General features: G+C 38.3%; 1 protein-coding gene and 1 non-coding gene across 4 annotated transcripts in view; both read right to left on the bottom strand.

Moving 5' to 3' along the window:
* Positions 1-24,513, bottom strand: part of NKAIN3 (sodium/potassium transporting ATPase interacting 3) — a 609,650-nt gene that overhangs the window by 474,822 nt on the left and 110,315 nt on the right. The gene's annotated exons all lie outside the window — the stretch shown is intronic.
* Positions 18,729-18,832, bottom strand: LOC112823783 (U6 spliceosomal RNA). Its single transcript, XR_003208140.1, has one exon. It is a non-coding gene; the product is annotated as a U6 spliceosomal RNA (small nuclear RNA).

Raw genomic sequence — 24,513 nt, 5'->3', positions numbered from 1 at the left:
CTGTACTACGGCTTCACCCAACTCCTCAAGAAGAACAACTACAAGGACAACATCGAAGTCCAGGAAGACTGAAAGTGCCCGGCTCCAGACAGTTAGGTAGGCACCCACTGTTCCCAGTGGAAGGGTTCAGGCAAGATGAAATCTGAACTGTGGATGACAAAGCTAGAAGATATTCCAGAAAAGGATCTCCAATGATAAGACCCTGGCCATCATCATGCTGATTCATTGTCAAGAGAATCAAAAGTCCTGGAAGATGCCCTAAGTGTGCACAGAGGGAAGCACAAGAGAAGAATGGGAACAGTCCCACTAAGCATGAGCTACAGGGCACGTCTGTCTGTAGAACAGAGCTCAGTTATTACTGTTTCTTTCAGAGATTTACTACCCTCGCTACATATTTTCATTCACACTCTTTCTTTCCTGTCCTCCCACACTATTCCTTCATCTCACTCGACCTTATGATGTCCTCAGGTTTTTTTTTTTTATACTGTATGATTTCTGTTCTGCAGTTTCTCCTGCTTTATGGGTTGCTGTACCCAATGGGAAACTATCCCTGCCTGTGACACACAGGGCCAGCAGCTGCGGTTTCCTCACCAAGTGTTATCTGGGCTCATTCTTTCTGGTGCTATAGTGCGTTCTCCCTTGCTTCTGGAATTGACATAGAAGACTGGAAATTAGCTGGCATGAGCTGATAGATCCATGTCCAACTCTTTAAAAGCCAGAAACCATTGTGATCATTTGAGTTCTGATGAACGGCCTGAGCTCGTCCCTCTGATTCCTGACCCTCGCTTCTATTCTGTTTTCCAAATTCATTTCCTATGACTCGAGAGTAATTCTTTTTTTAAAAGATTTTATTTATTTATTTGAGAGAGAGAGAGAGAATGAGTAGGAGGGGCAGAGGGAGAGGGTGAGGGAGAAGTAGACTCCACCACTGAACAGGGAGCCTGACTCGGGGCTCCATCCTAGGACCCTGGGATCATGACATGAGCCAAAGGCAGACGCTTAACCGACGGAGCCACCCAGGCGCCCCTATTTGAGAGTAATTTTAATAGCACACCTACTTGCTTACCTGTTGGTGCTCATTCATTCATTCACTCACTCACTCACTCAATATTTATTGAAATTCGTTGCTATATCAGATGCTACCCTAGGTGCTAGAGAGAATCTCAACCATCAAGAACTCCAGGTGATCCTTGAATAACACAGGTTTGAGCCACATGGGTCCACTTACATGTGGATTTTTTACTGTACAATACTGTAAATGTATTTCTCTTATGATTTTCTTAATAACATTTTCTTTTCTCTAGCTTACTTTATTGTAAGAATACAGTATATAATACATATAACACAAAATATGTGTTAGTCAACTGATTCTGGTTTTGGTAAGGCTTCCTGTAAACAGTAGTCTCTTAGTAGTTAAGTTTTGGGGGAATCAAGAGTTACATGTGGATTTTAGACTGCGGGGTGGGGAGGGGTTGGTACCCCTAACCCTTGTGCTGCTCAAGGGTCAACTGTATAGAGTCTAGTTGGGGGAAACAGACCAGAAGAATAAGTTACAGTGCCTTATGAAGGTGACCAGAGCAGGTAGTACAGTTCATCTTGGAGGGCCTAGAAATGCCTCTTAGAGGAAGAGACATGGAAGCTGAGACCTAAAGAAAGAATGGGATTTCACAAGGGGAAAGGGGAGGAAGTGAGCACTATGGGAAGAAGAAACCACACATACAAAGTCTAGATGCAGAAACAGGCACAAGATTGTTCATTCTTGTAACTGCTGTGAATGGCAGAGGAAATTTTATTTTTAAACACTTAACTCTTCACTGCTCACTTCACTTTACATCAATTAAAAATAAATAAGTACATACTTATATTAAGCATATGAATCATTAAGCACATACTTGTATTAAGAATATGAGTCATTAAGTACAACATTTAACAAAATCATGGACCTGCAAGGATTTTCACTAATTCACTTGTCTCAACTCCCTAAAAAAATTGAGTTATTAACAGTTATTCTCTGTTTAAAGCTACAGCAAGAAAGAAAATGGGCCACTGGAGGTTAGATAAATAACTTTTTAACTTCAGTCATTCATTTAGTCATTGCACAAATATTTAAGGAGTTCCTACTATTGCCAAGCACTTCTTTCACGATGCTTGTTATGCTAGTGGAGGGAAGAAAAGACCAATAGTAAAAAAGTAAACAGCCAAATAAATCATGTAGTAATTCAGATATGAACACGAAAGGCAGAGAAGAGCAAATGGGCCACAAACTTAAGACCAAGTCACATAAAAAGAAATTCATTTAGGGCACCTGGGTGGCTCAGTTGGTTAAGCAACTGTCTTCGGCTCAGGTCATCATCCTGGAATGCCGGGATCGAGTCCCGCATCAGGCTCCCTGCTCAGCAGGGAGTCTCCTTCTCCCTCTGACCATCCCCCCTCTCATGTGCTCTCTCTCTCTCTCTCTCTCTCTCATTCTCTCTGTCTCAAATAAGTAAACAAAATCTTTAAAAAAAAAAGAAATTCATTTACTAAAAATGCCATTGAAATCAAACTAAATACTAAAAATCCTTTCTAATAAATGGCATTAGTTATAATTTCCTTTACAACTTACTAAATAACCACAAGTTACAGATTTCACTTTCTAGAATTGCATTTAGTTTATTAGGGATAACAAACAATTACATTACACTACTGAGAAGAGAATTCTTATGAGGGTTATGTGCTCTGGCTACAGAGACCAGCTCCAGACCTTGTTCTGCAATTTTCCATAATCCAGACAGACACCTCTGCCTCTCCCTGGAAGCCCTCCCCCGGGGTCACTGCAGGGTGTGAAATCTGGAAAGAGCTCCAGGACAAGCACAGTGAGGCTGCATTATGCTCAGGTGAGTCTTCTGATGTGGCAGGCAGAGTAGTGACATGGGTCAGAGAGATGTCACAGCTGATGCTCCTGATTAAAGAGCTTGACACCAGGACTGTTCCTCCTTTGCCGTTTATATTGCAATAGCTCTGGACTCAAGCTCGGTCTTCTCAAACAAGCTCCATTTACTGTTCACACAGGAGACAGAATGGAGGCATACTTGGGCTCCCCATGGCTTCCCGCAAGACAAAAGGGCATCTTTAGAGAAAAGAATGAAGTATGTGTGCACCTACCAAAAATCACGTGTTACCCATATCAGGAGTATTAGTGAGAGTTTATAAGTGGGGAAGATACTGCCTGCCACTCTTCTGGTTTCTGAGAGAAGCCTTGTTCTGGCTCTTGTCTCATCTTTATTATTCCCCTCAGTTCTGCAGTTGTGGAACAGCCAGTTGGTACATGACGGCAACTGGTCCTCTCAGTTGGTGAAGCATGAGTAATTTGGTCTCTGTCCTCCTCCCTTGGGCCAAAGAGAGGCAGAAATCCTGGATCAGTGTCTCTGCTCTGCAGACTCTAATCTCCCCTCTGAGGCAGTGGTCCATGGTCTAGCTTGGAGATCATGAAATGTTAGTACATCCACTTAACTTACCAACAGATAAAATCTATAAGCTCCACCTTATCAGTTAAAAACAAAAAGTGATATTTTTATCTCCATCTGCTTGTGCTTATGTCTCATTTCCAAACTAGACCAACAGAAAGGATGATATTTATTGATCAATTCAGATTCCAACACTTAGTTCTTTAAGAAAATTAATTTTTAAATGTAAGACTATTACCTAACGTACATGGGAATTAGTAAAAAGCTTTAAAAGCATGGCTAAGAAAGTGGAATCTTTCTTTTTTTTAAAGATTTTCTTATTTATTTGTTTGAAAGAGAGCAAGAGAGCGAGAGTATGAGCGGGAGGGGGAGGGGCAGAGAGGGAGAAACAGAATCCTCGCTGAGCCACGTGCCCGACACAGGGCTCAATCCCAGGACCCCAGGATCATGACCTGAGCCGAAGGCAGATGCTTAACCAACGGAGCCACCCAGGTGCCCCGAAAGTGGAATCTTTCTTAGTGCAAGATGTATTTGCACTATAGTTTTTGCTTGTTTTTGTTTGTTTTCTTACCTATATAAATCAGTGAAATCTGTAAGCCTGATGTAAATAAAATAACATGTAAGTTATTGTTTTATGTTTATTAATAATATGAGACTAAAAATGGAATGAACTATTTACTCAACCAATAGACCTTATAACTTAAAGCATGACTCTTCAGCAACCCAAGTGCTGAAGACATCTTTTCCTTAATTCCCGCGAAGGACAATTTGTATGTGCAGATTTGAGGTGCATCTGTGTGGAGAGGTGCTGGCTTCATCTCTCACAAATTACATATTCTATGACTCATATCTGAGAGGAAATGTTTAATTTTTTGAACTAATGCATAAAAATGCAAATATGAGCTCATTTATATCTACACTTAACATATAATGGAATAAAACTTCTTCTTTTGGCTTACGTAGCATTTTGTACCTTATCAACCACCATTAAAATGCATTAAATGGCTCTAATAATGATGCGCAATTGACCTGCCCAGTACTTCAGCATTCCTAATCACATCTAATTTCTGTCGGAAAATGAAGAACAGCATAATTATCAAACTACTAACTTCAGGTCCTTTGAGTATTAAAAAAAAAAAAGTCCAAGACCATTAATTAGCTTCAACTCTCAATCTTAAAAATTTATGTACTTCTTGGTGAAACCATCAGTTACACAATCCCAGCCTTTTCTCCATATGTGTACCTGAGATATTAACAACACTTAGGCTTGAGAAGTTGACACTCTGTATGCTTGTTTTTTGTCCATTATTTTTTTTAAGATTTTATTTATGTATTTGACATAGAGAGAGAGAGAGGAATCACAAGTAGGCAGAGTGGCAGGGCAGTGGGAGAGGGAGAAGCAGGCTTCCCGCTGAGCAGGGAGCCCGATGCGGGGCTCAATCCCAGGACCCTGGGATCACGACCTGAGCCAAAGGCAGACACTTAACCAACTGAACCACCCAGGTGCCCCTGTCCATTATTTCCATAGTGTGAATCAGTAAGGTATTCCAATAGGCTTGCTCTTAAAATATCAACCCAAATAAGAAACCTAGTGTTCAATGAGTCCTTTGAAATATATGTGCTATCTACAAAAAACGAATAGCCTGATGACATCTATTTCAAAGAAAAAGACTAGGTGATATATTATCATCTAAGAACAATTATAAAGATACGGTAGAACTAAAATAATAACAACTTGTTTGACTTTAAGAAAGTAGAATATACCTCAATTTCCAAGGAAATCAAACCCTCTTTTTCTTGTAAACTCTGCTGACAGTGACTAGAGTTTGAGGGTCAAGGGAAACAACACAGGTGAGTTGAGAAGGGAGGTTGGAGAGAGCAGTGCAGGCCCTGGACCAGTTTAGTAGGAGTGTGGGCTTTATTTATAGGCGTGCATTGTCCTATGCGCCTTCCTTAGAGCAATAACAGATGTTTTGCCAAACAAAAGAATCTGATTATTCAATAATTTGGGTATATAATACTATTTGGGAAGAGAAAGAAATCTCTTTATTCCAGGACTTTGAAGAGCCTTTAATATGTAAATGAGCATTTGTCAACAATAAGTTTTGAATATACTCTACAGAATTTCTAATTTTCTTTTTCACTATAAAATTTTTTTTAAGATTTTATTTATTTATTTGAGAGAGAGAGAGCACAAGCAGGGAGGAACGGCAGGCAGAGGGAGAAGCAAGGGCTTCGATCCCAGGACCCTGGGATCATGACCTGAGCCGAAGGCAGACGCTTAACCGACTGAGCCACCCAGGTGCCCCTAAAATGTTTTTTTTTTTTTAAGAGAACATTTCTTTATAGAATTTGGTATCAAAAAATGCACTTTAGGTATGTTTAGGCAAATGGGAGACATTTAGAGATTTTAATCTTAAGACTGACATGGTTTGATTTGCATTTAAGACAGGTGACTCTGATCGCTGGGAGAAAAAGAATGCCAGGTGATCATGAAGCCTGTCAAGACAAGATGAACAAGGTCAGAACAAGGCCAGTAGTAGTTATGCAAAGAGAAGTAGAAAGACTAGCATATATCCAAGAGAAAAATTTTAGCAGGAGTTGGCGATTAGTTTGATAAGGGAGTAGATCCAAAGTGACTCCCAAATTTGAAGTTAAGTGACTAGGTGAACATGGATGGCAACAATCAAGACAAGAATGACACAGAACAACATCATAAGCCAATACACAAACACATGGAAATTATGGTTTGTAAAGTTCTTTCACATTATTTGACCCAACACTCCTAACAATGCTAAGACATAAGCAGTATACACAGTTTTTCTTATTTTAATGGTAAGAAAAATAGGATCAGAATTGTAAATTACTCAACTAAAATAAACTAATACCACATGTATAATAAGGTAAGGATTTCCCCCCCATCCCTCAAATCAACTCTCAGTAAAGTGGAATTTTTCCTACATTCAAGTTCTTAGAAAATCTCTCATGGCTCAGGGCACTTCATAACAAACCGTCTTTTGAAGAAACTACATTAGTCTGAAATGCTCTCAACCATTCTATTTGAGTTGTTTCTGGAGCTCAGGTGAATGAATTGATAGAAGTGGGGAGACGCAAGAAATATAACCTGGACGTAGGATTAATGCTCAGGGTTATGTCCTCATGCCTGCCAATGTTGGAAATTACTGCACTCAAAAGTTTCAAAATACTGGTTTGAAAAGGGGTAGATTACTTTCTTACATTTTAGAGATCATGACATACCTACAACATAGATGGAAAAAAAATCTTACCTAATATATTTATGATTTAAGATAAATCTTATAGTGACATCATAAAAAAACAAAAACTACTGAATTTTAAAGGACTTACATGAATGTGGAAATGACAGTACTAAAAAATTACATTAGGTAATCCCAAACGGCTCTAAATGTTGAAGATGCATGCAAAGAATGTAAATGATGTTGTTTCAGGATATGTGAGAAAAAGCCTTTAACTAATATACCATATAATTGCATATGTGATTTGAAGTATATACAAGTAATTAAAATTTTAATTCAAGTATTATAAATAAGCCATAGACTTTCACCTACATCTCCAAGAGTTACACATTTAGACTGGACAAAAATATTAGTTCTTCTTACTCAGAAAGTGGGAGAATCATCTTTTATGATGAGCTGCCTTCTATTCAGGCTTACTTGACATTTGGGTGCTGTCCCATCCTTTACTACCACCACTGTTTCCATTCACTCAAGATATACCTGATCAAATCCTATCAAAACTGAAATTGGGAAGCTAATATTGACCTTAAAGGGCAGGACGCAGTAAAGCAATGTGGAATCAGGAATTGACATATCCAGTACGGACTCTCTAAATCTTGTCATGAAGATTTCGAAGTTTGCTTCTGAAATTGGGAACAGCAAGGCTTCCAGAAAATAAAAAGCTATATGTTCTAAAAATGCTGTTGTGACTTGGGTGTTTATGGGGAAATAGTAGGGTGGTGTGAAAGGAGGCTTGAAGACAGCTGTGTGGCCTTCTGCAAGGGGCTCACCTCTGTCGGGAGACAAATCTTCATGGATCTCTCACATTTGTGCATATCTTGGCAGTGAGGCATCGACTGCCCTTTATTCTGGGCTGTGCTTTCAAAGATGTTTGGATAGCAAATAGTCTTGGAAGATAAAGACAGTGTTTCCTTCCAGAGAAAGGGCAGGCATATTTACTCCCCAGGATAACAAAGATAAATCTTCTTGCAGAGGGAAGGGAAGACATGCTTTCTACCCTCTTGAAAAGATTCAGAGCCCTTAAGCTCAGGGCTCTTAACACAACCCACTACATGTGAATGTGTCAGATGGCCTTTTCTATGCTCCCCTGTGGGTCCTGGGGCTGAGGGATTGGGAACACAGATAAAGACAGATTGGCTACTGTCATTCCTGTGTGTCATAAACTGCCTTTCACCTCTGACCAGGAGTCTTGGGTCTTCCACTGGCATCCATGGAACTGTGACAAGCTAATTTGCTAATTTGCAAATACTCTGAAATCTCAGATCCTTTGCATTTCATGAAATTCCCTACATTCCCTCCATTACTTGTCTCAAAAGAAACCAGCCTGGGCTAGATGATCTTTAGTTCTTTTTGCAGCTCGATGAATACATATAATTGATATTAGGAATACAAATATTCTTGGCAAAAATGGTTCTTAGGTTTTGTGTTTTTATTGTTTAATAATTCTTAGAAGTGCTTTCCAAAAGAATTCCATGTGTCTAATGCTTTCAGTTATACATGTTTTCTCTTTCCTAAAAAACAAAAACAATGACCTGAATGCTTTGCATTTACTTTTCAAAACAAAATCTGGTCTATTCAGTTAAAACCTCAGCTCTTAAACATCTCTGACTGAGCTGTAATCAATCTCCTCTCAAATCCCTCATACACACTCACTTCCTTAAGAAGCCATTCAATTATAGCTTTAACATTATAGTCTATTAACATCATACATTTGAAATCTTAAATCAGTTGGTCTATTTTATATTTAAATTTTGTCTTTGTGGCTATTTCAATTCCAATGATATTAACCATGAAAAATTGTCACTCTTCACTTTTGGTAAGAAAAAGTATTCACTCATGCTTGATAAAATGTCCCTATAAAAGTAGGAAATTTATTCAGTCATTAAAACATATTTATTGAATTCCTACTATGTGCCAGGAACTATAAAAGATATTATGATATAAAAATTAATAAAACAAAATTACTGCCTTCATAAAGTGTCCAATAAAATAGAGGAGTCTGTTATCTAGTGATACATCTTATAGCCTTAATTTCCTTAGAAAACACAATATACCATTCATAATTTAAATTTTTTTTTGAATAATCACTGAATGAATGAATACATGAATATTGAATGAATAAATACAAGTATGTTAACTGAGGGGAATCCAGGCTATGCATCAAATATATGCTTTGGTGGCCAGGGTATTTCTGAAACCATTTCAGATCACAGTTTTAATGAAAAGTCATTTCTTGCAAGAAACTGGAATTTAAATTCTAATTGCATTAAAATCCCTGGGCTAATACTTCTTAGTAAGAATGCACATAGAAACTATTAAACTAACCCTGTCCCAGGGTTGACTACTCTTTTTTCCTTGTGTAAAGGAGGCCAAGGTTCACCTAAGGATCTATACCAAGGCACAACTAACCCCTGTCACATGTCTTATTTATACTGATGCCACAGGCCTACCTGGTCCTGGGCTGCAACCTGAGGCTTTGTAGGTTTCGATCTTAAAGTCACAAACTATACTACATTCAGGGATTGGGCTGATGATCTGATTTAATTGTTGATCAATTAATAAGAAAGCAGATAGACTGTTGTTCTTCCGACTGGTACAGATTCCCAAGCCATCCATCTACCTGCCCGGACCGAGAATGAGAAATCTGGGTCCCTGAAGCTAGAATAATTATGATGCAGTGAGCCCACGTAAGGGGTTAATTCTTGAGATTCTTATCATTAACTCATTCACTCCACAATCATTAATGTGGTGCCTGTACTATGGGAGCCACTGGCTAGGAAGGAAAGTGGGGTTCATACCCCAAGGTGTCTTGGTGGTCCTGCGGCGTCTACAGAGCAGGGGGGAGAACGTGTGCCCACCAGAAACTGGAATGGTAACATGCAATGTCCTCGTGGTGGCTGGGAGTCCAGATAATGTTCAGACTATGTGAGATAAAGTCATGTCAAGTGAGAAAAGCAACTGCTTTCTATCTGATTCTTCAAGATCTAGATTGAATGTCAGTTATCTTCAATGCTGGGAGGGGTAAAGCCATTTAAGAAGATGATGTTCAGCTTAATTCTTTTCCCTTAAAGAATCCTCCAGAGCATCTGCCTGGCTCGTCCATTTTTTAGCCTCCTTGTCTGCACATCTTTGTTATTTAATTTGCTTACTCCATAACTTCTGGGGAGACAGAGAAAACACTGCCTCTCCCTACAAAGCATAAGTGAATAAAATGATGTATGTATTATGAGAGAAATGTGTGTAGGATGCAGAAGGGAACTGCCATTTCTATCAGGGATTGTTGGAAAGGCTTTAGAGATTTTGATCAGAGCACTGAGAGGAGTGGGTTCTCACTGCACAGGAAAGGAGATATGAAACACAGGCCAAAGCTCAGCAGCAAGGAGGCTCACCGTAGAGGCATCTCAGCATCCAGCCCCACCCTTACCTGACTTCCCTAAACATCCCTGCTCTAATAAGAAGTCTGACTTGTTCCAGTAGCATAATTCTCTCTTCTAATATGTCCTCTCTCCAGTTCTTAGCTGACTCTTTGGTCTCAATCCATCTCCCTGGTCTTTGAGCAACCCACCAGCTTCATCCCTATTTTTCAACCATAACTTACTGATCCAGCCCAGGAGGAAAATCTCTGTCTCCATCTTGGAACATGACTTCTGCAACGCTGTTTCCTCCATGGTTGTCCAGGATACCCACACAGTATCTCAAAATAAAAATATCATCACTTTTTGTTAAAGCTACTTCCTCCTAGAATCATAAATTCTGAAGAGTTGTAGGGAACTTTTCAGTACATTAGCCCAACAGAAACTAACATTTAATGGGCATTTGGTAAACCACATAATGGATTGTTCTGGGCAATTTCATATTTATCATATTACTTGGTTGATCTAACATCTATCTCTTCAATTTAGGAACTATATATTTTATAAATCAGATGCCTGAGGAGCAAGAAATTATAACTTGTTCAAAGCCATATAGCTAGTAAGTAACTGGGCCAGGACTGTACCTCCGGTCTCTGTAGCTGTAAGATATTTCTCAAAAAACAAAACAAAACAAAAAAAACCACAAAACTTTATCTCTGTATCTAAATCTGTCTCTATCTCTATATATCCTGCCTCTGCTTGATCACTGTCAGTGATGAAGAGCTCATTATTCTCTAAGGCAACATATTTTGATATTTTTATGATGATTAAAATATACATGACATATTCCATATTCATTGCTAAAAAGAAATGAGTTATCAAGCCATGAAAAGACATGAGGGAACCTTAAGTGCCTATTACTAAGTGAAAGAATGCAATCTGAGAAGGCTACATGCTGTATGATTCCAACGCTATGACTCTCTGCAAAAGGCAAAACTATGGAGACAACAAAAAGACCGGTGGTTCCTGTGGTAGGGAGGAAGAGATGAATAGGCAGAGCACAGTGGACTTTTAGGGTATAAATACTCTATATGACATTATAATAATGAATGTATGTCATTGTACATTTGTCCAAACCCATAGAATGTACTACATCAAGAGTGAACCCTAAGGTAAACTACTGACCTTGGGTGATGATGATGTGTCAATGTAGATTTATCCTTAGTAAAAAAAAAATGCACCATGATAATATGATAACGTGTGGGGGTAGGGGGGATATGGAAAATCTTTATACTTCCCTCTCAATTTTGTTGTAAATCTAAAAACTGCTCCAAACACTAAAAAAATAAAATATTTTAAAAAATCAAATACATAAAATGTACCACTTGAACCATTTTTAAGCATAGAGTTCAATGGCATTAAGTATTTCACACTGCTGTGCAAATATCATCACTGTCTATCTCCAGAACGTTTTCATCTTCCCAAACTGAAACTCTGGACCCATTAAATAATAATTTCACATTCCCTTCTCTCCTTCCAGCCTGTGGTTACCCCCATTCTACTTTTATATCTATGAATGTGACTACTCTAAGTACCTCATGTCAGTCAAGTCATATAGTATTTGTCCTTTTGTGTCTGGGTTGTTTCATCTAACACAATGTTTTCAAGGTTCATCCTTATTGTAGCCTGTGTCAGGACTTCATTTTTTAAAGGACTACTTCACAGTATTCCACTGTACGGATATGCCACAATTTTGTTCATCTGTTCATCTGTCAGTGGACATTTGGGTTTTTCCCCCCTTTGGGCTATTGTGAAGAATGCTGCTATGAACATACGAACCTTAAGATCTCACTTTTCATTTCTTTTGGTATACTCCCAGAAGTGCAACTGCTCTATGCCAATTCCAAGTTTATGTTTTTTTTGAGGAACTGTCATATTGTTTTCCAAAGCAGCTGTCCCATTTTACATGCCCACAAGAGTTCCAAACTCCAAAAAGAGTTCCAACATGTTTTGGACCACATTGAATGAAATGTAAATATTAATTTGTCAAAAGAAGTGCAGGCCTTGCCAGAACACAACTTCGACTCTCAAAGCTGTAAGGAGGTTGACAGTAAGTATGTCTTTAGATGCTGGGAGAAATGGGAGGTAGGCGTGGGACAGGGATTCACCTGGAGAGGGTCCTGATACACCTAGGTTCACTCTTTGATACTGAGACAGGTTGAACAGTTAGTCATCTTCTAGATGGAAATGGCCTTAGAGACCACATTCTTTTCAGGCTCCCATGAATTGCAGGGACTTCAATAGCCTGGTAACTAAGCCCGACCTGCTTCCTCTTCCTAGATAGACCTCAACTAGTTTTTGTGTGTGTGTTTGATCCTGGTGGGACCCAGGGCTATGCCAATCACATATTTAGCTGTAGTGTTCATGCAGACATCAAATTTCAACCTCTGCTTCCTAATCACACCTTTCTTAAAATTTTCTCTTTTCCTCAACTGTACCTAGATTTTATATTTAGAACCACCTTTATCCACTAAATGTATCCAGATATCTACCAGTTGAACGAATTGCAGTCTGTCTTCTCTACCACCCATGGGCAATTCTAATCTTTATCTGTCTGGTTAGGTTTTTGCCCAAACCTAGGCTTTAACTTTGCTGAATCCATCTCCCACTCTAATTTCAGCTATCTCAACTCCTTGCCTCTCTAAAGGAGAGAAGCTTGCTCCAACACTCCATACTGGAATAAAGTATTTTTTTAAAAGTCCCATTGCAGGACGCCTGGGTGGCTTATTTGGTTAAGTGTTGACTCTTGGTTTTGGCTCAGGTCATGATCTCGGGGTCCTGGGATTGAGCCCCATGTCAGGCTCTATGCTCAGTGAGAAGTCTGCTTGGGGATTCTCTCTCTCTCTCTCCCTCTGCCCCTCCCCCGGCTCGCTCTCTCTCTCTCTCTTTCTCTCCTTCTCGAGTAAATAAATGAATCTTTTTAAAAATCCCATTGCTAGGGGCGCCTGGGTGGCTCAGTCATTAAGCATCTGCCTTCAGCTCTGGTCATGATCCAAGGGTCCTGGGATCGAGCCCCGCATCAGGCTCCCTGCTCCGCAGGAAGTCTGCTTCTCCCTCTCCCACTCCCCTTGCTTGTGTTCCCTCTCTCACTGTGTCTCTCTCTGTCAAATAAATAAATAAAATCTTAAGAAAAAAAATCCCATTGCTATACTTCCGCATGAAGACACATGGTCCTACAGGTTATCTGGGGAGACTAACTACCTTATGTACTACCACCTTGTGCACACAGCTTGAGTTGCACAATTAAGTATGACAGAAGAAATACAATGATGTATTTTGAGAAATAAAAATGAGATATAATGAGAAAGAGTTTAAGGCTCAGGAAATACTTAGACTCCCTCTTTGTCCATATGGAGGTACTTATCAAATGATTACTACTAGAATTAGATACTCTAGGTCAGGTGTGTTTGAATAATAACCTATTCAAGGATTATGCAGCCAGTTAAGTAGAAGAGAACATCACTTCAGCTAAACTAAAACCGAAAATCTGAAAACAGAGATTTTATCTGAAACCTGGTATAAAAAGGACACTTCTTGTCCCTGTTGAATGGGACAGATAGGCTTTGGCTCATATTCTTTAGTCAGTTCTACTTCTTGGGTGAGCAATGAGTAGATCAAATTATTTTTCTTGTACTGGAATACAATCATCATGCTTAATCCTTTCCAGACGAATATCCTCCAACTGTTTCAACAGTTTCTCATATGACATGGTTTTCAGTCTCCTCAGGTGAGGAAAATGGCATTTATTAGGGTCTGTCGTAAAGCTCACAGCTCAAAAGCAAGGTGGATGCTCCAGATGAGGACACTGCTCAGTGAAGAGTTTTGTTAATCTCAGCATTGCATGGCTGTAGAGCAAGCTAAGACTGTGTTGGCTATTTTTAGGAGCCAGAGACACAAGTGGCTCCCATAAAAACTGCAAGCAACGATGAGAAACCGAAACCACTGACCATTTGTACATTAATTGTTGTTAAATATATATTGCCCCCTCCAGTGCCAGATAGATAGATAGACAGATGATAGAAATCATCTCATCTGTTTCTATCAGGCAAGCCAACAGAAACATTCTCAATTTTGGTAATGTCACTAAATTTATCTATAATGCCTAAAAGACCATGTCATCTACAAACCTGATAAGCAGGCTTTCTGGGATTAGTAACCCTAGAAAAAGAGAGAACATCATTTAAGTCAGATGACTTGTTTTTAGTGAACCCATGAAGTGCCCTAGTGATCACTACATTCTTTTCAAAATACTCACCTTATGCTCCCTGTTTATTAGCCTTCACTGGAGATTAACAGTATAATAATCTATAGTTGCTTGAGTTTATCTTCTCCCCAATTTTAGAAATAAGGATCAAGATTGCTTATCTCTGACAACCTAGTATGTTCCTAGGCAAAATGACTGTGAAATATATGTATGTATGTGTGTATATATATATATATATATATTTATATTTATATTTATATACTGACAGTGAATCTAAGATCATATCTTCAAACTCTTTTTAAGACCTAACAATTCTTCTATTTGAGATTTGACTTATTTAAACAACTAAGTACTTTCTCACTGTCTGATCTTTTATGTGAATGATGAAGTCTCTTCCTTCCTAAAGTTCATTCTCTTATTTAGACAAAATGGAAGCAATGAAGAATAAGTAGTTCTTGCTTTCTCATTGTAATTTTGTAACTTATGCTTATCTATCCTGGAAATGAGCCTATCACATCTTTCTTGTTATCCTTGCTCCAATTATCTTTGCAAAAATATTTCTTAAAATTTTTAACATTTTTCAAAACAACATCCCATTCAAGGTCTTAGACTTTCTGGCATTATTTTTAAATGTTTATTCTTTTTTCAGAATCCTTACTTAGTTATGCACCTTTTCTGTCCTCTTTCTATGTGCATCTCCTTTCAAAAGGTTGATTTATTATGTATCTACTTATATTCCCACAGAAATGTTTACTTTTTCATCTGCATTAGGATCATTTGTAATTGTATAGTCAGGATTTGCTTTTGAAAGTCTTTTATCCATTCTTAGATAATCTCTCTTTTCAGAATCTTTGAACATGGAAATGAATCTTTCTTCTAAACTTTTCTGATATCTTCTTTAGAAAAGGCAAGATTCATATCTGGAGATACCCAACATTTTCTTTTCTCTCCACTATGACTTCTAAGTTAACAGAATCATGGGCTCCTGAGGTTCCTACAGATCTAAAGCACCAATATATTTTCCTCTTTGGATAAAATTAATTAAACAGAAGCTCCTATATTCCTTCATAGAAACGTCATTTTAAGGTAGATAGGACAGAGACAGTCCAAGTACTCTGCTTTTAGTGAACTGAACTTACAGTAGGTGTCTTCACATTAAAGCCTCGAGTACTATTCTATCCTCCAGAGGCAATTTACAGTTTGTAATGGAAAACATCACTTGTAACTGTATCTATCCAAAGCAGGTGTTTGAACTGGATCTTTGAGAATGTATGCCATTGTCACCTTTCTAAATGTCCCCAGATCCCCTATTGTATACTATCATTCATTTTTTTTTTTTTTTTTTTTTTTTTCGCTCACCGCTCCTTTAATTAGTACAGCTGGCGCCAAAGGTCTTTGGGCATTCTCGCCTCTTCCCGTCCCACCCTTCTCTGGGGGCGGGGACTGAATCTCCCTTGTGCCTCTGCCATTATACCCGTTTGGAGCTCGCTCAGCCCAACTTTTGTCTTCTTAAGTCACATGATGTAGTTTGTAGGTTTGTATGGTCTCAAAAACTAGGTGCTTACATTTGACTTGCTTCTCATTTCATAAAGTCTGTCTTGTGCCTCCATTGTTTTCTCTACACAAGCCTTGTGGTTGTGTGCTCATTTCCACTTTTATCCTTCGTTTTTCTGCCAGTAGTCATTTCTCACAGGATCAAACTTAATCAGAAACAAGATGAATTTAACCCTCTGATTCAGCCAGCTGTGGTTAAAAAGGAGCGGCACAGACGCCGCCGGCAACAGGCTCCAGGGGAGCACCAGGGCCCCAGAGCTCCGTACTGAAGGCGGATATAGAATGATATCTATAGATATCATTATGAATGAATGATACTAGATAGTATCTAGAATTTTTAGTTTGACCATAGATATGAAAGAATTTTTAGTTTGACCATAATATATGAAAGATAAACTGGGATGTTCTAGCATTCATTTGCTTGTAGAATAAAACTGCTGAGAAGTTACTGTGCCCATTTCAAATCACAATCTGAATCATGTGATAGTCACTGAATTATTGTACCCTGTGGTTTCTCTGAATCATGGAGAGCCCAGCTCAAGTCATACGGTCTGCAGTGGCCTTGATTCCTGAATGAACTGCTAATGTAGCATAACATGATGCAGATCCATCTTTCTGGTGGCATGTGGAGCCCAGCCCCATAACATCAAAGCAGAAACCTCTGGCAGACCCAGCAATAGCCAAATCTTACCAATTCCTTACCTTCTGAAGCAAAATTGGAGAACTAATCATCCCCTTCACACAAGACTCATTCACTTATTCTGTATGTGGATGATTTTTTAAAGCCTTTGAAATGTACATGTGATTATTTCCAAGATCATTTTAATGCAAGAAAATAAAACTCATTAACAGATACATAAGTTTTAAAAATTATTGAAATTTCATATTTTATAGCCTACACGGTACATGACACAATTCCAAATTTCTTAGTTTTAACAGTGGCTCACTGCCTATTTAGCATGCTGGAAAATTGACTCCAGTCAACACAGACAGTCAACTGAGTTGCAGGATAAAAATATAGCAATTAGAAACTATAAAGTACCTATTAGATCATGCAGTTCACCCTTTCCCATCGCCAATTCATAAAGAAAAGCAAAATATAGAGTAGAGAAAATACAATGCACCATTCTCTACTAAAAGCCTATGTATAAATATTAAACTCTCTAGTTGAAAAAAAAAATTCAAAGCAGACGGCAATCTAATGTTCTCATTTTAAAATGCCATTTAATAATGGTTCTTCCCCCTAGTGTATAGAACTTTGAAATACCACAAACATGAATATTGTTGTGATGACAGTAATTCAAAATATAGATATCTAGAAACATGGTGCATATTTACGTGCTTATGTATACTACATACACATGATGAACATTAGTACAAAATGTGCTTATATACAGTATATTTGCCATTTACATCAACTGTTCTAAATGGGAGTCACAGAGATTGGACTATTTGATATTTACTGTTCCTCACCTCAAACTCACCTCAAAAAGTGCTTTATTTATTTGGTTTTCAGAACAGCCCATCAAGATCCAGCTCAAGGATTATGATGCCCCAGAAGCCATTACAACACCTTCTACCCACCAGCTTGGCTGTCAAATGTACTTCTGAATCTCAACAATCAATCCGTACTTCCATGTCAAAATGAAAGGTCTTTTCAAGTTTCTTTTTTTCTTATCCTAAACTTGTTGATATATCCCCTAATATTAGTAGCATTAACTTCAAAAATAATAAGCAACACTTGAGTAGTCATTATACATTGACCATAATGACTACCATCTCATCTATGAAAAATCAAAACGTGGTCTCTATACTGCAGCAATTTTGCATTCATTTCAAAAGGCTAGTTCCTATAAGCAGCACACTAAGTATGGTTTTTAAACTTTTGCTAAATAAGGGAATGTTCAATGTGCCAACAGAATAATAATAGAAGTTTCATGAAAAGATTTTAAAAAGGATCCATGGAAAATCACCAATCCACAAAGGTTATACAGTAAGAGAGGGAAAAAGTAACAATAAAACTATGAAACAGCCAGAAAGCAATTAAGAAAATGGCATTAGTAAATCCTTACATATCTATAATAACTTTAAATGTAAATGGAATGAATTACCCAATCAAAAGTCACAGAGTGGCTGGAGAGATTTGAAAAACAAGCAAACAACAACAACAACAACAAAAATAAGACCCAACTATATGTTGCCTAAAAGAGACTGACTTCAGCTTTAAGGACACATCTAGGCCCAGACTGACAGAATGGAAAAAGGTACTCCATGCAAGTGGAAACCCAAAGAAATTAGGGGTAGCTGTACCTGTACCAGACAAAATAAACTAAACCAACAATGGTAACACAAAAAAGAAGGTCATTATATAATGCTAAAGGGGTCATCAGGAAGATATAATAATTGTACATATATACACAACCAATGTTGGAGCACCTAAATATGTTACACAAGTACTAATAGAAATAGGAGATGGGTGTTCCGGTGGCTCAGTTGGTTGACCGTCCCACTCTTGATTTCAGCTCAGGTTGTGATCTCGTGGCTCATGAGATTGAGCCCTGAGTCACGCTCTGCATTCAGCGGGAGTTTGCTTGAAGATTCTCTTCCTCTTCCCCTCCCCCAACTCGTGTGCACGCATTTGCACTCTCTCTCTCTAAAATAAATAAATAAATCTTAAAAAAAGAAAAAGAAATGGGAGAAACAGACAACAACATGATAATAGTAAGGAATTTCAATAACACCTTTCAGCATTAGACATAATCACTCAGACAGAAAAGCAAAAAAAACAACATTGGACAAAGCTGGAGTAATCGTACTATCTGATTTCCTTTTTTAAAAAAATATGGAATGCTTCATGAATTTGCATGTCATCTTTGCGCATGGGTCATGCTAATTTCTGTATTGTTCCAATTTTAGTATATGTGCTGCCAAAGCAAGCACTACACTTCCAGATTGCAAACTGTCTACAAAGCTATAGTCACCAAAACCAGTGTGGTACTGGCATAAAATCAGGCAGAGACCAATGGAACAGAATCAAGAGCTCAGAAATAAATTCTCACATATACAGTCAACTAATATTTAACAGGGAAGCCAAGAATACTTAATGCGGGAAGGCTAGTCTCTTCAATAAATGGTGGTGGGAAAACTGGATAATTATATGCAAAGGAATGAAATTAGACCCTGATCTTACAACAATTACAAAAATTAACACAAAATAGATTAAAGACTTAAACATGACACTTGAAACCATATAACTCCTAGAAGTAAACACAAGGAGGGAAAAAGCCCCTTGACATTGATCTTGGCAGTATTTTTTTGGATATGACACCAAAAGCACAAGCAACTAAATCCAGTATCAACAAGTGGGACTACAACAAACTAAAAAAGCTTTTTCACAGCAAAAGAAACAATTAACAAAATGAAAAAACAAACTACAGAATGAAAGAAAATTTTTGAAAATGATATACTTGCAATCCACATATCTAATAGAAAGTAAATATCCAAAATATATACAGAACTCACACAACTCAGTAACAAAAAAAGCAATCCAATTAAAAATGGGCCTTCTTTTCCAAAGAAGACATCCAAATGACAGTAAGTACATGAAAAGACGTTCAACATTACTAATCACCAGGGAAATACAAACCAAAACCACAATGAGACAGCACTTCGCATCTGTTAGAATGGCTATGATCAAGAATATAAAGGATAGGGGAGCCTGGGTGGCTTAGTAGGTTGAGTCTGCCTTTGGCTCTGGTCATGATCCCAGGAGTCTGGGGTCAGGCTCCCTGCTCAGCAAGGAGTCTGCTTCTCCCTCTCCCTCTGTCTGCTGCTCCCCTTTCTTGTGCTCTCTCTCTCTCTCTCACTCATTCTCTCTCTCTCTCAAATAAATAAATAAAGTCTTAAAAAAAGAACATAAAAGGTAAGGATTGGTGAGGATGTGGAGAAATGGCATTGTTGGTGGGAATGCAAATTGGTGCAGTTACTATAAAAAAAACAGTATGGCGGTGCTCAAAAATATTAAATATAAATATATATATAATATTAAATATAAAAATAAAACCACCATATTATCCAACAATCCAGCTTCTGGGTATATATATCCAAAGGAAATGAAAATAGGATGATGAAAAGATATCTGCCCTCCCATGTTTATTGCTGAATTATTCATATAGCCAAGCTAGGTGTCCATCAACAGATGAATAAAGATCTCACACACACACACACATGAATATTATTCAATTACGAGAAAAAAGAAAATCCTGTCATTTGCAACAACATGGATGGACCTTAAGGGCATTATGCTAAGTCAGATAAATCAGACAAAGAAACCAATACTCTACAATATCATCCATATGTGGGATCAAAAAAAAAAAAAATCCCTGAAATCTCAAAAACAGAGTGGAGTAGTGGTTACCAGGGGCTGGAGGGTGAGGAATGGGGGAACTGGGGAGATGTGGGTCAAAGTGTACAAACTTGCAGGAAGATGAGTAAGTTCTGGGGATCTAATGCACAGCAATGTGATTATAGTTAACTATACTGTATTATAGACTTGAATGTTCCTAAAAGACTAGATCTTAAAAAGAAATGGAAATTATGTGACCTGATGGAGGTGTTAGGTAATGCTATGGTGGTAATGATATTGCAATATATAAGTATATCAAAACAACACATTGTACAAAAATCATATGTCAATTATATCAAAAGAAAGAAACAAACTTCCTACCTACTAATGGTAGGTAGGAAGCCAAGGGTCTAGAAAATAGCCTAGAGTGACAGTGGGGGTAGGTTACTGGGATGATGAGGCTCAAGGATGCTGTGTTGATATAGGTACACAGCAGTCTGGGTCAAGGATACTGACTTAGAAGGCTCTTCTTTCCTTCTTTTTCCAAGACCGGAAGGGAATGAGTATTGGTTCAGTATGGGATTAGAACAGGGATCCTTGATGTGGCATCCACTAAGGGATCTTGGCTAAAATTCTGGGATTCTGTCAACTTAAATGAGAAAATAATATATTTTTATTTTCACAAATATCTAATTGAAATTTATCATTATTTTCAATTACTGAATGTAGGCAACAGACTATAGTAGTATTAGCAGTACCTGTGACTTTGTTGCCAATAAAAATTAATTTTATTTCACATTATACTTATTGCAGATATTTCAAACATTGGTCATGCTCCTCACCACTCTGGAATTATGGAAGTTATTAGGCCCTCTGATAAAGGGGGCCAAATGTTGTTTAATGTAGTAATAAAGAAAAACATATATTCCTGCCACATTTTTTTCTTTTTTTTACTTTTTTATTGTTATGTTAATCACCATACATTATGTCATTAGTTTTTGATGTAGTGTTCCGATTCATTGTTTGTGCATAACACCCAGTGCTCCATGCAGAATGTGCCCTCTTTAATACCCATCACCAGGTTAACCCCTCCCCCCACCCTCCTCCCCTCTGGAACCCTCAGTTTGTTTTTCAGAGTCCATCATCTCTCATGGTTCCTCTCTCCCTCTGACTTGCTCCCTTTCATTCTTCCCCTCCTGCTATCTTCTTCTTTTCCTTTTTTCTTAACATATGTTGCATTATTTGTTTCAGAAGTACAGATCTGTGATTCAACAGTCTTGCACAATTCACAGCGCTCACCATAGCACATACCCTACCCACTGTCTATCACCCAGCCACCCCATCCCTCCCACCCCCCACCACTCCAGCAACCCTCAGTTTGTTTCCTGAGATTAAGAATCCCTCATATCAGTGAGGTCATATGATACATGTCTTTCTCTGATTGACTTATTTCACTCAGCATAACACCCTCCAGTTCCATCCAAGTCATAGCAAACGGCAAGATCTCATTCCTTTTGATGGCTGCATAATATTCCATTGTGTATATATACCACTTCTTCTTTATCCATTCATCTGTCGATGGACATCTTGGCTCTTTCCACAATTTGGCTATTGTGGACATCGCTGCTATAAACATTGGGGTGCACATACCCTTTTTGGATCCCTACATTTGTATCTTGTGGTAAATACCCAGTAGTGCAATTGCTGGATCATATGGTAGCTCTATTTTCAACTGTTTGAGGAACCTCCATACTGTTTTCCAGAGTGGTTGCACCAGCTTGCATTCCCACCAACAATGGAGGAGGGTTCCCCTTTCTCCGCATCCCCGCCAACATCTCTCGTTTCCTGACTTGTTAATTTTAGCCATTCTGACTGGTGTGAGGTGCTATCTCATTGAGATTTTGATTTGGAATTCCCTGATGCCGAGCGATGTTGAGCACTTTTTCATGTGTCTGTTGGACGTTTGGATGTCTTCTTTGGAAAAATGTCTGTTCATGTCTTCTGCCCATTTCTTGATTGGATTATTTGTTCTTTGGATGGTGAGTTGGATAAGTTCTTTATTGATTTTGGATATTAGCCCTTTATCTGATATGTCATTTGCAAATATTTTCTCCCATTCTGTCGGTTGTCTTTTGGTTTACTGGACTGTTTCTTTTGATGGGCAAAAGCTTTTTATCTTGATGAAGTCCCAATAGTTCATTTTTGCCCTTGCTTCCCTTGCCTTTGGCGATGTTTCTAGGAAGACGTTGCTGTGGCTGAGGTCGAAGAGGTTGCTACCTGTGTTCTCTTTTAGGATTTTGATGGACTCCTGTCTCACGTTTAGGTCTTTCAACCATTTTGACTCTATTTTTGTGTGTGGTGTAAGGAAATGGTCCAGTTTCATTCTTCTGCATGTGGCTGTCCAATTTTCCCAACACCATTTGTTGAAGAGACTGTCTTTTTTCCATTGGACATTCTTTCCTGCTTTGTCAAAGATGAGTTGACCATAGAGTTGAGGGTCCATTTCTGGGCTCTCGATTCTGTTCCATTGATCTATGTGTCTGTTTTTGTGCCAGTACCATACTGTCTTGATGAGGACAGCCTTGTAATAGAGCTGGAAGTCTGGAATTGTGAGGCCGCCAGCTTTGCTTTTCTTTTTCAATATTCCTCTGGCTATTCGGGGTCTCCTCTGGTTCCATAGAAATTTTAGGATCACTTGTTCCATTTCTTTGAAAAAAGTGGATGGTATTTTGATGGGAATTGCATTGAATGTGTAGATTGCTCTAGGTAGCATTGACATCTTCACAATGTTTGTTCTTCCAGTCCATGAGCATGGAACGTTTTTCCATTTCTTTGTGTCTTCTTCAATTTCTTCCATGAGGATTTTATAGTTTTCTGAGTACAGATCCTTTGACTCTTTGGTTAAATTTATTCCTAGGTATCTTATGGTTTTGGGTGCAATTGGAAATGGGATGGACCCTTTGATTTGTCTCTCTTCTGTCTTGTTGTTGGTGTATAGGAATGCCACTGATTTCTGGGCATTGATTTTATAGCCTGCTACTTTACTGAATTCCTGTATGAGTTCTAGCAGTTTTGGGGTGGAGTCTTTTGGGTTTTCCACATACAGCATCATATCATCTGCAAAGAGTGAGAGTTTGACTTCCTCTTTGCCGATTTGGATGCCTTTGATTTCTTTTTGTTGTTTGATTGCTATGGCTAGGACTTCTAATACTATGTTGAATAGCAGTGGTGAGAGTGGACATCCCTGCCGCGTTCCTGACCTTAGGGGAAAAGATCTCAGCTTTTCCCCATTGAGAATGATATTCGCTGTAGGTTTTTCATAGATGGTTTTTACGATATTGAGGTATGTACCCTCTATCCCTATACTCTGAAGAGTTTTGATCAAGAAAGGATGCTGTACTTTGTCAAATGCTTTTTCTGCATCTATTGAGAGGATCATATGATTCTTGTTCTCTCTTTTGTTAATGTATTGTATCATGTTGATTGATTTGTGGATGTTGAACCAACCTTGAAGCCCAGGGATAAATCCGACTTGGTCATGGTGAATAATCCTTTTAATGTACTGTTGGATCCTATTGGCTAGTTTTTTGGTGAGAATTTTTGCATCCATGTTCATCAAGGATATTGGTCTGTAGTTCTCCTTTTTGATGGGGTCTTTGTCTGGTTTTGGGATCATGGTAATGGTGGCCTCATAAAATGAGTTTCGAAGTTTTCCTTCCATTTCTATTTTTTGGAACAGTTTCAGGAGAATAGGTATTAATTCTTCTTGAAATGTCTGATAGAATTCCCCTGGGAAGCCATCTGGCCCTGGGCTTTTGTTTGTTGGGAGATTTTTGATGACTGCTTCAATTTCCTTAGTGGTTATAGGTCTGTTCCGGTTTTCTATTTCTTCCTGGTTCAATTTTGGTAGTTGATACATCTCTAGGAATGCACCCATTTCTTCCAGGTTATCTAATTTGCTGGCATAGAGTTGCTCATGATATGTTCTTAGAATTGTTTGTATTTCTTTGGTGTTGGTTGTGATCTCTCCTCTTTCATTCATGACTTTGTTGATTTGGGTCATTTCTCTTTTCTTTTTGATAAGTCTGGCCAGGGGTTTATCAATCTTGTGAATTCTTTCAAAGAACCAGTTCCTAGTTTCGTTGATCTGTTCTACTGTTCTTTTGGTTTCTATTCCATTGATTTCTGCTGATCTTTATTACTTCTCTTCTCCTGCTGGGTTTAGGTTTTATTTGCTGTTCTTTCTCCAACTCCTTTAGGTGTAGGGTTAGGTTGT

Source organism: Callorhinus ursinus, unplaced genomic scaffold (genome assembly GCF_003265705.2).
Source record: "Callorhinus ursinus isolate GAN/ISIS: 27379988/994484 unplaced genomic scaffold, GSC_fseal_2.0 scaffold5, whole genome shotgun sequence".
NCBI lineage: Eukaryota > Metazoa > Chordata > Mammalia > Carnivora > Otariidae > Callorhinus > Callorhinus ursinus.
This window is presented reverse-complemented; position numbering and strand designations above follow the sequence as displayed.